The sequence below is a fragment of the Salvelinus fontinalis genome, chromosome 5 (genome assembly GCF_029448725.1).
Source record: "Salvelinus fontinalis isolate EN_2023a chromosome 5, ASM2944872v1, whole genome shotgun sequence".
NCBI lineage: Eukaryota > Metazoa > Chordata > Actinopteri > Salmoniformes > Salmonidae > Salvelinus > Salvelinus fontinalis.
In genome coordinates this window covers 31,350,671-31,361,217 of record NC_074669.1, presented here as the reverse complement: position 1 = coordinate 31,361,217, position 10,547 = coordinate 31,350,671, and positions in this window count along the sequence as shown.

The window sequence follows — 10,547 nt, the reverse complement described above, 5'->3', positions numbered from 1 at the left end:
GCCCAGAGCCATCTGAGCTGCCTGCCTGCCCAGCGCCATCTGAGCTGCCTGCCTGCCCAGCGCCATCTGAGCTGCCTACCTGCCCAGCGCCATCTGAGCTGCCTGCCTACCCAGCGCCATCTGAGCCGTCCGTCTGTCCCGAGCCGTCAGAGCCGTCCGTCTGTCCCGAGCCGTCAGAGCCGTCCGTCTGTCCCGAGCCGTCAGAGACGCCCGTCTGTCCCGAGCCGTCAGAGCCATCCGTCAGTCAGGAGCCGCCAGAACCGTCAGTCAGGAGCCGCCCGCCAGTCAGGAGCCGCCAGAGCCGCCCGCCAGTCAGGAGCCACCAGAGCCGCCCGCCAGTCAGGAGCCGCCTGAGCCGCCCGCCAGTCATGAGCCGCCCGCCAGTCATGAGCCGCCCTCCAGTCATGAGCCGCCCACCAGTCATGAGCCGCCCACCAGTCATGAGCCGCCCACCAGTCATGAGCCGCCCTCCAGTCATGAGCCGCCACTCAGTCCGGAGCCGCCCCTCAGTCCGGAGCCGCCCCTCAGTCCGGAGCCGCCCCTCAGTCCGGAGCCGCCCCTCAGTCCGGAGCTGCCCCTCCGTCCAGTGGCGCCCTCTGGGATGGTCTTCAGTCCGGGACTCGCTGCAAGGGTCGCCGTTCCAGAGGCGCCACCAAAGAGGGTATTGACTATGGTGGAGTGGGGTCCACGTCCCGCACCCGAGCCGCCGCCATAAGAAGGCCCACCCGGACCCTCCCCTTCTGTGTCAGGTTTTGCGGCCGGAGTCCGCACCTTTGTGGGGGGGGGGGGGGGGTTGCTGTCACGCCCTGGCCTTTGTTATCTTTGTTTTCTTTATTATTTTAGTTAGGTCAGGGTGTGACATGGGGGATGTTTGTGTGTTTTGTCTAGTCTAGGGTGTTTGTATTGTATATGGGTTTTTGTAGAGTTCATGGGGTTTTGTTCAGTGTAGGTGTTTATGTAAGTCTATGGTTGCCTGGATTGGTTCTCAATCAGAGACAGCTGTCTATCGTTGTCTCTGATTGGGAGCCATATTTAAGGCAGCAATAGGCATTAGGTAGGTTGTGGGTAATTGTCTATGTTTTGACGTTAGTTGCTTGTGTCTGCACTTACGTTTGATAGCTTCACGGTCGTTTGTTGTTTTGTTAGTTTGTATAAGTATTTGTTTCGTCTTCATTTAAAAAAGGAAGATGTATTTATATCACGCTGCGCCTTGGTCCTCTCTTTCACCTAACGACGATCGTGACTGTGTGTGTGTGTGTGTGTGGTGTGTGTGTGTGCGTGCGTGTATGTGTGCATACGTGCGTGTTGGGGTGTGTGAAGTTGCTCAATTTTTTCCAGAGTCAATCAGAGTCCTCAAAGTAAGCCCTCCTCCCAGGCTTAGAGACTGATGGGAAAGGCGTGGTGATGTCCCTACACTCTTCAGCAGTGAAGGCCTTATCTCGTCATGGAGATACCATTGTCGTTTTGCATCCTATCCTTTTGGAACGATTACTGAAAGCATTTGTCTCACAGGTGGCTCTTCATCTTTAAGAAGACTTTGCTGTGTGACGTCACTGCAAACTCCTGGATCTTCACAGACCCTGAGCCCTATGTGAAATGAAAATGTTGGTTCTTTTTCTATCCCCATCACGTTCCTGAAGAAACTGCTGAGGACTGCTGTCTAGTCATATGTCAGCACAATCACTTACCACACATCATCTCCCAGATCTGTTCATAACTGTTCATGACTGATTCATTTGTTTACCTTGTTCACCGTCATCATCAGTCAGATTGTTTTCTTCATCTGAATTGGTCAAATGCCATTTTTTGGAAAGAAGGACCATCAGTATCACTTTCAAAGCTGTCACTGACTTCCTCTCTCACCGTCTTCTTTAGCAGCAGAAGCAGGACTTGTGAAATAATAATTTATCAATTCTGCCAAGACAGAACCGCTGGCAACGTTTTCACATGAATTAGATGTAATTTGTTAAAACCCTGAGCAACTTCACTATCTGAAAAGGCTGCCATTCTAATGATTGACAGCTGTCAATTTGGAAGTTGATGTCTTCATTTTGGACACGGCGGGAAGCTCGAGGGAGGGGGAGACGCGCAGTGGGACATGCAGCTGAATACTTTAACCATATTCTCAAGAAGCGGATGCCGGCAGTTTCTCCGTAATTACTTTTCATTTAAAATATTTATAGATTACACTTTAACTGGGATAAAGGATAGCATATAATCCACCGCCTATGCTTTGATCATTGGGAGGAGGCTGACAAATGCAGGATCATTTAATGTGAATTAGGACAGGGTGACTGAAATGTCTCTCATTTCTAATGAGTAGGGTAGGCTATCGTTTAACATGAAGTAGGGTACAAAATATACGTCACTGTTTGCCTTTTGATCCCTGTCTGTCATCTCCATAGGCTATCATTTAATTTGGGCCAGCCTCGTGGATTTAGCTTTCAGTTAGGCTAGGAAAGCAGTCGCAGATAAACTCCCCTTATCCCTATCAACTTCATAATGAGATGTAAAATTTGAATCATTCTGCGCTCTGATCTGTTGATACATAGCCTAGTTGCAAGGAACTGGCAATTGTTTCTGTAATATCTTTACATCATCCTTTCATGTGTGTGAATAAGATATTTTGCAGCTCGGGTGTCACGCCCTGACCTTAGTTATCTATGTTTTCTTTATTATTTTGGTTAGGTCAGGGTGTGACGAGGGTGGGTATGCTTGTTTTGTATTGTCTAGGGTTTTTTGTATGTCTATGGGTGTTGGTATGTCTAGGCATATGTATGTCTATGGTGGCCTGAATTGGTTCCCAATCAGAGGCAGCTGTTTATCGTTGTCGCTGATTGGGGATCATATTTAGGTTGCCATTTTCCCGTTTGGTTTTGCGGGTTCGTATTCTATGTTTAGTTGCCTGTCTGCACTAGCCATATTAGCTTCACGGTTCGTTTTGTTCAATTTGTTCAGTATTCATTCTTTAAATAAAGAAGAATGTACGCTTATCACGCTGTGCCTTGGTCTCCTCCCTACGACGGCCGTGACATCGGGCTGCAGGGACCGGCAGCTGAGCTGGCTGTATGCTCTGCGACTGTACAAATGAGCTATCGTATTGAGATGGAAAAATAATTCTCTCTGATCTGTCGATAGCCTACATAGTTCATAGTAGCCTATAATATTCCCTCTTGTACCATAAGTTATATTGCTAGAAAGGGCCAATGATCCTATTAATATCACAATCAGCTATATTTCACAACTAAGCCAAGATGGGAGCTGTCAGTTGGCTAGCCAGGCACCGAACGTGAACAGTTTCACTTTTGCTAACATGTCAAAACAGTTAAATTGACCAATTTAAGACTTGTAAACACATACTATTTATACACCACAAGAAAGTAAAGGGTTCAAAGTATATTATTCATTGCACATTTCAATTACACATGCCAGTCATTTTCACTCCTGGCATTTATTATCCATTTTGCCAACAATGGGTGGCTGGACATCCGACAGGTTCTTCTGGGCCGCCACACATATAGAGAAGAGTCAGGTGCCATTTGGGACATAGTCAATGGGTTCTTCTGTTGTGTGAGCTTTTCTACTAGTTAATCATAAGTCATGAGAAGACACAGTGAATCAATGACATTTGCACAGACCTAATAAAAATGCATAAGTCATATTTTCCAAATTCTCGCTCTCTTTATGATATCGATCTCTCTCAATTTCCAACTCAATCCACACACTCTCTTCGACAATCTTCCACAACTTTATTTTAGTGTAAGTTGAGTAGGACTCAGAGAATATACAGTAAAGGAGAGAACATACAGTAAAAATAGCTCTGTTGGCGGGCCTTGGTTGAGTGGATTTCAATGATATTCAATGGCAAGGCCATTAGGTCTCGGGCAAGACTTGATCATCCTCTACATTAGCCCCACACTTTCAATGGATCTTGCACTGTGTTAGCAAGCCCCATGTTAACCCTGTAATACTGTAAACTAGCAAAGCTACATTGTGTGACTACTGCATCCCACAAGTCCCTGACTGATTGGGTTGCTTGTTAGCTTGTCTTTGATCATTAGGCAGAGCGATGTCACGGCCTCTAGTGTCATAAATTATAACGTCGCCAGCCCAACTTTTATCTAGACAAATATTATTCCTCTTTTTCCCCCGTTGCTTGGAAACTTGTTACAGACGACATCTCCTACAGTCTTCCTTGTTAAAGTGAGGCAGCTGATGCATAATTTACCTGAGTGTTTTCTTTTCTCTTTTTCTGCTCTGTTCCTTTCATCCTCTTATCCTCTCACCTATCACTATGTCTTCAACCTCTCAACCTGGGTGCTTTTGAGCAGGCAATAAATGGATGAAAATGTCCTGAAACAGAGAGAAACAGGGAGGAATTACCTGAACTTGTGCAATAAGAAACACAACTGACTTGTTTTCCATTCAAAAAGCACTTTTTAAAGTTTTCTGTTGCATGGTTTCCGCTGCCCTCCAGCCAGCCTACACACATACACACACACAAACGCAGACACACAAACAGAAACACACACATGCACACTTATCTCTACAAACAGTATATAAATCGATTCCCTGTTCACAGAAATACACAAGTGCCCCCCAAAAAACTCACACACTCTCTCGCACACACACATTTCCCCATATCCAACCCTTTGGCAGGGTATCTGCATCAAAAGCTGTTGAGGAAACAGTGCTAGTTTGTGGTTTGTTTTATAACTTCTCTCCATGGCTCGGGGTGAGATCCGGGCCTGCTTCTCTTGTTTTACACCTCATAAATATGTAGGAACAGTTGGTGCAATTGGCCCTGCGGTGGAGTAGAGATATGGTTGACTTTTTAAGAGAGCTCAACTTGTTTAGGTGCAATGAAAGAAAGCTAAACTTCAAAAGAAAGCTAAACTTGTCTGGGTGCGTGGTTGGAAGAATCATCACGCAGTTTAGAGTAGGTACATTGTGTTTTGTTCAGAGTTTTGCAGTAGGAGCCATTGTGTGGACGGAAAGCATCTGCATCAATCTAGTTTCCTTTAGACATCATTATATTACAGCTAGCAAAGCAGAGGTCTGGGTAACGTCCCAAATACTATAGCAACCTATTCCCTATATAGTGCACTACTTTTGACCTTAGCCCTATGGGCCCTGGTTAAAAGTATAACGCACTAAATAGGGAGTAGGGTGCCATTTGGGACAAATATATCCTGGTCTAAAAGCGGGCACAGTCTCTGTAGTAACAGGGTACTCTCCTGATTGCTTAAATTTACTCTCATTCTGTCTGTGTGACAATAGGCCAGGTGACAGAGGCCAGGTGACATTGAGATCACATGGGAATACAATAATGCATCCTAAATTGCACCCTATTCGCTACATAGTGCACTACTTTTGACCAGAGCCATGTAAGCCTTGGTTAACAGTAGTGCACTACATAGGTAATATGGTGCCATTTGGGAAACAACCCAATGTGAGCCCGAGACCCACTTTATTTACATTCATCATAATAAATACCTCCTAAATGGCACCCTATTTGCTACATAGTGCACTACTTATGACCAGAGCCATATAAGCCCTGGTTAAAAGTAGTGCACTACATAGGGAATAGGGTGTCATTTGGGAAACAACCCAATGTGAGCCTGAGACCCACTTTATTTACATTCATCGTCAGTGCGGTGATAGGCCAAACACACACACAAAGCCTACTTAACCAAGTCAAAACAAACAATGGCCTTTGCTGTGATTAGCACACTTACGGTAACGACAGCCAATGTTAGTGCTGTATGCTAATGCTATCTCTTAATCTGTTTTAATGAACAAGGGCTATGGAGGACAAATCACTCACTCTCTCGTGTGTGACTAGGCTCAGCTAGACCTCCCTGTACTGTGTACAGCCTGCTGAACCATAGCAGCCCAGACAGCCTGCAGAAAGTAGAGATAACAGAGACAGACACTAAGGCTCTATGACAGAGAAGATGATAGAGATATAGGGGAGAGAGATATAGGGAAAAAGAGGGAAAGACATTTGAGGGAACTGGAGGGAGAGAGAGAGAAAGAAAGAGGGAGAGGGGGAGAGAGAGAGGAAAAGAAAGTGGAGGGAAACAAGGAGAGAGACCAATAAAGTGTGGGGAGGGAGAGACAGCGAGAGAGGGTGGATGGGAATGGGTGGGATGTAGAAGGGACAACAGAGGAGAGAAATATAGAAGGAGTTGAGTATCCAAAAGAAGTAGAGAGAAAGAGCAGTGTCGTTAACACGTTCACACTGTCACAGAGATAGATATAGAGCGAGGAGGGGGTGGTTGTACCAAACAGTCAGTCCAGTTGTGTGAGGAGAAATGGAGGAAAGTGTCCCGACATGGTGATGGCTCATAGGCACATCGTCACATACTCATTCTTTGTTCCTATTGCCAAGCACTTTAAAACATTTTCCGTTGCATCAACTAATGAACAGAACCCAGGTTTGTGTTGGAGGATGTGAGAGAGCGTCACATGCACTCACACTTCTGACATTTTGCTCCGTTAGACCCAGAAAACAATATATCCCAGTGCTTCTGTTCTGAGATCATTTCTGTGTTAAACGTGCCTCTCTCTTCTCTCCCTTCTCATGCGTGCACAGTGCATGTGGTGGCAAGTCCAACCATTACACTGTTACGTTACAAATGGCACACTATTCCCTGTACAGTGAACTTGTTTTGACCAGAGCCCTATGGGCCCTGGTTAAAAGTAGTGCACTACAGTAAAAAGGATACCATTTTGGACTCACACATTGTGTCTGCTGCTTCCTGATTCTGTCTTGGAAATATTGAATCAAATATTGCTCAGATACCGGAGCTTGTGAATTCAAATAGACTTTATTGCAAACAGTAACAAAGCCTAGCAATTCCACGGAAGAACTGACTCTCCATTCTTAGTATTTGGCTTTTATACAGTCTTACCCTTACATAAAATCGTCACTTCACTTTATGAATCTTGTTGTCTTGCTGAGTTTCCACTCTCTTATTGGCTCAGACATTGGGGCATATATTATATTGGTGGCATGACATGCACACTCCTATTGCAGGTCTAATGGTGCATATAACTGATTAGCCAATGTTCCTGTCCAATTGTCTTCACAAGTTCAGGCCGATGTTGTCTATGTATGATTAAACCATGTACATGTCCAGTAGCCTTCACAAGATCAGATATGGCCCAGACCAGTCACATCTTGTTGGTCTACCTTGCCTCAGCAACACGGATTCTGCTTACGTTCTGTTTTTTATATGTCTAATATTTAAAATGATATTGATTTTTCGTTCTACTTCAAAGAGAACAGTATAGGTACTGAAAATCACCAGATGCCTGGAGATTCTCTAACAATTCCATTTCAATGCTATAATGGATGCGACAGCTTGAGAAAATTAAAGATGTTAGCTGCGCCACAAAGGGCAAACACATCAAACTGAATCACTGTGTGTAAAGATGCCTTCATGCACTTAAATGATAAATAATTTCCCTGCTACCAGTCAGTGATGTGGCGTCAGCGAGACAATGAGATTCCTATTGATGGGTCTTATCTCATCGAGGTGAAGAAAGCTCTTAGTGGGAACAGGGGAGGGGCAGTGTGTAAAGGTAAACTTGGAGAATAGGGTTGAGTTGAGGGTTCAGTATAGTTCCGTTCCCTGTTAACTACCTCTGTCGTGTCTTTTATTATGTCTCACTCAGTACACAGTAGACTGCAATACAGCAGAGTACAGTAGTATACGGTACAATATTCATACATCCACCAAGTCCATTCCATTCAAATCTACTTCTTTCTCCTATCCTTTCTTTCCTCCGTTCTTCCTCCACCTCCCTTCCTAGTCACATGCTGACACAAACACAAAATAGAATCTTCTTCAGTACAGGATGCATCTCATTGGCCTAGGGTCCTACTATATCCCCAGCTAGCACATAACGTTCTGAGGACCATATATTTCTTAGAGCTGAGTGAGACAGTGGTTGTCCTATGGTTATTTTGCAAACAACCTTCCCACAATTTTCTTTAGTTATGTTCAGAGAATGTTCTAAAAATGTAAAAAACATATATATTCTGTTCTCAGCGTCAACAAAACTCTCTCTATCCTCTACCTTTTTAAGTGTGTTCAGCTGTGTTGGCCACACCTACTAATTGGTCAAACCTGATCATAGACATGCATGTTTCCTTTGAAATGGGATATGCTAAATAGACTAAAATGAACAGCTTTGTATGCGTGAAAAAACATGGCATGCTAAATCCATCCTTGTGGCACATGGGACTAATTCATTGGATAGAGAACAGAAGATTATAGGTTTGAATCTCACTGATGCTGTGTCACAATAAAAATCAAATGTGTTTGCATGATTAATGCCTAAGAAAAGGAATTTCCATGTGTCCTGTCAGTGCTTGAGTTTAAAAAAAGGTTAACCCCAAGTAAGCTAGCAGTGTTAATTAAAGTCTTATTAAAATATTCAGTGAACGTTTTACGAAAGTTATTCAAAAACCTCCAAATAACCTATCTGTCACGCCCTGATCTGTTTCACCTGTCTTTGTGATTGTCTCCACCCACCTCCCAGGTGTCAACTGTTTTCCTCATTAGTCCCTGGGTACTTATTCCTGTGTTATCTGCTTGTGTGTTGCCAGTTTGTCTTGTTTGTCAAGTCAACCAGCGTAGTTTTTCCTGTTCTCCTGCTTTTTCCGGCTCTCTGTTTTTGCTTGTCCTCCTGGTTGTGACCCTTGCCTGTCTGGACTCTGTACTCGCCTGCCTGACCATTCTGCCTGCCCTGACCTCGAGCCTGCCTGCCACACCGTACCACCTGGACTCTGACCTGGTTTTGATTTTTTGCCTGTCCATGACCATTCTCTTGCCTACCCTTTTTGGATGATAATATATTATCAGAGACTCAAACCATCTGACTCCCATGTCTGCATCTGGGTCTCACCTTGTTCCCTTATACTATGATTTCCATTCTCAGAACCTCCCTGCAACAAAAAACGTTAACGTTCCCAGAACAGGAAACATTTTCACTTCCGTTATTTTGTAATTCTTTTATCCAGTCGGATAAACACACTGTTAGGAGGAATCATGGGCCTGCGCACTGCCCTATCCCATCTGGACAAGAGGAATACCTATGTAAGAATGCTGTTCATTGACTGCAGCTCAGCATTCAACTCCATAGTACCTACCAAGCTCATCATTAAGCTTGAGACCTTGGGTCTCGACCCCGCCCTGTGTAACTGGGTCCTGGACTTCCTGATGGGCCGCCCCCAGGTGGTGAAGGTAGGAAACAACATCTCCACTCTGCTGATCCTCAAATTGGGGCCCCACAAGGGTGCGTTCTCAGCCCCCTCCTTTACTCCCTGTTCACCCACGGCTGCGTGACCCAACTCAATCATCAAGTTTGCAGACGACACTACAGTAGTGGGCTCGATCACCAACAACGACGAGACAGCATACATGGAGGAGATGAGGGCCCTTGGAGTGTGGTGTCAGGAAAATAACCTCTCACTCAATGTCAGCAAAACAAAAGAGATGATTGTGGACTTCAGGAAACAGCAAAGGCAGCACCTCCCTATCCACATTGACGGGACAGAAGCAGAGAAGGTGGAAAGTTTTAAGTTCCTCGGTGTACATATTACTGACAAACTGAAATGGTCCAAGCACACAGACAGTGTGGTGAAGAAGGTGCAACAGCGCCTCTTCAACCTCAGGAGGCTGAAAAAAATGTGGCTTGTCACCGAAAACCCTCACTAACTTTTACAGGTGCACAATTGAGAGCATCCTGTTGGGCTGTATCACCGCCTGGTATTGCAACTGCACCACCCACAACCGCAGGGGTCTCCAGAGGGTGGTGCGGTCTGCACAACGCATCACTGGGAGCAAACTACCTGCTCTCCTGGATACCTACAACACCAGTTGTCACAGGAAGCCAAAAAATATCATGAAGGACAATATCCACCCGAGCCACTGCCTGTTCACCCCGCTTCCATCCAGAAGGCGAGGTCAGTACAGGTACATTAACCTGTTTGGGCTGCAAACCCGATGTCGGAACGAAAATGACAACAGCTGCAGGGCGCGAAATTCAAAATCTATTTTTTAAAAATATTTAACTTTCACACATTAACAAGTCCAATACAGCATTTGAAAGATAAACATCTTGTCAATCCAGCCAACATGTCCGATTTTTTTAAATGTTTTACAGAGAAAACACCACATATATTTATGTTAGCTCACTACCAAATACAAAAGTGGACAGACACGTATGATTATGATTATGATGTATGAATTATGATTCAAGTAGCATGCACAAGCCAACCGAAATAACCTAAAACCAACCTAAAGAACCCAGAAAAAACTACCTCAGATGACAGTCCTATAACATGTTACACAATAAATCTATGTTTTGTTCATAAAATGTGCATATTTTAGCTATAAATCAGTTTTACATTGATGCTACCATCATTGCTACAGCATAGCTACAGTCTGAAATCAGACGGGAGTAGCCAGAGAAAATACAGACACCAACGTCAACTACTAATTACACCTCATAAAACATTTCAAAAAAACATA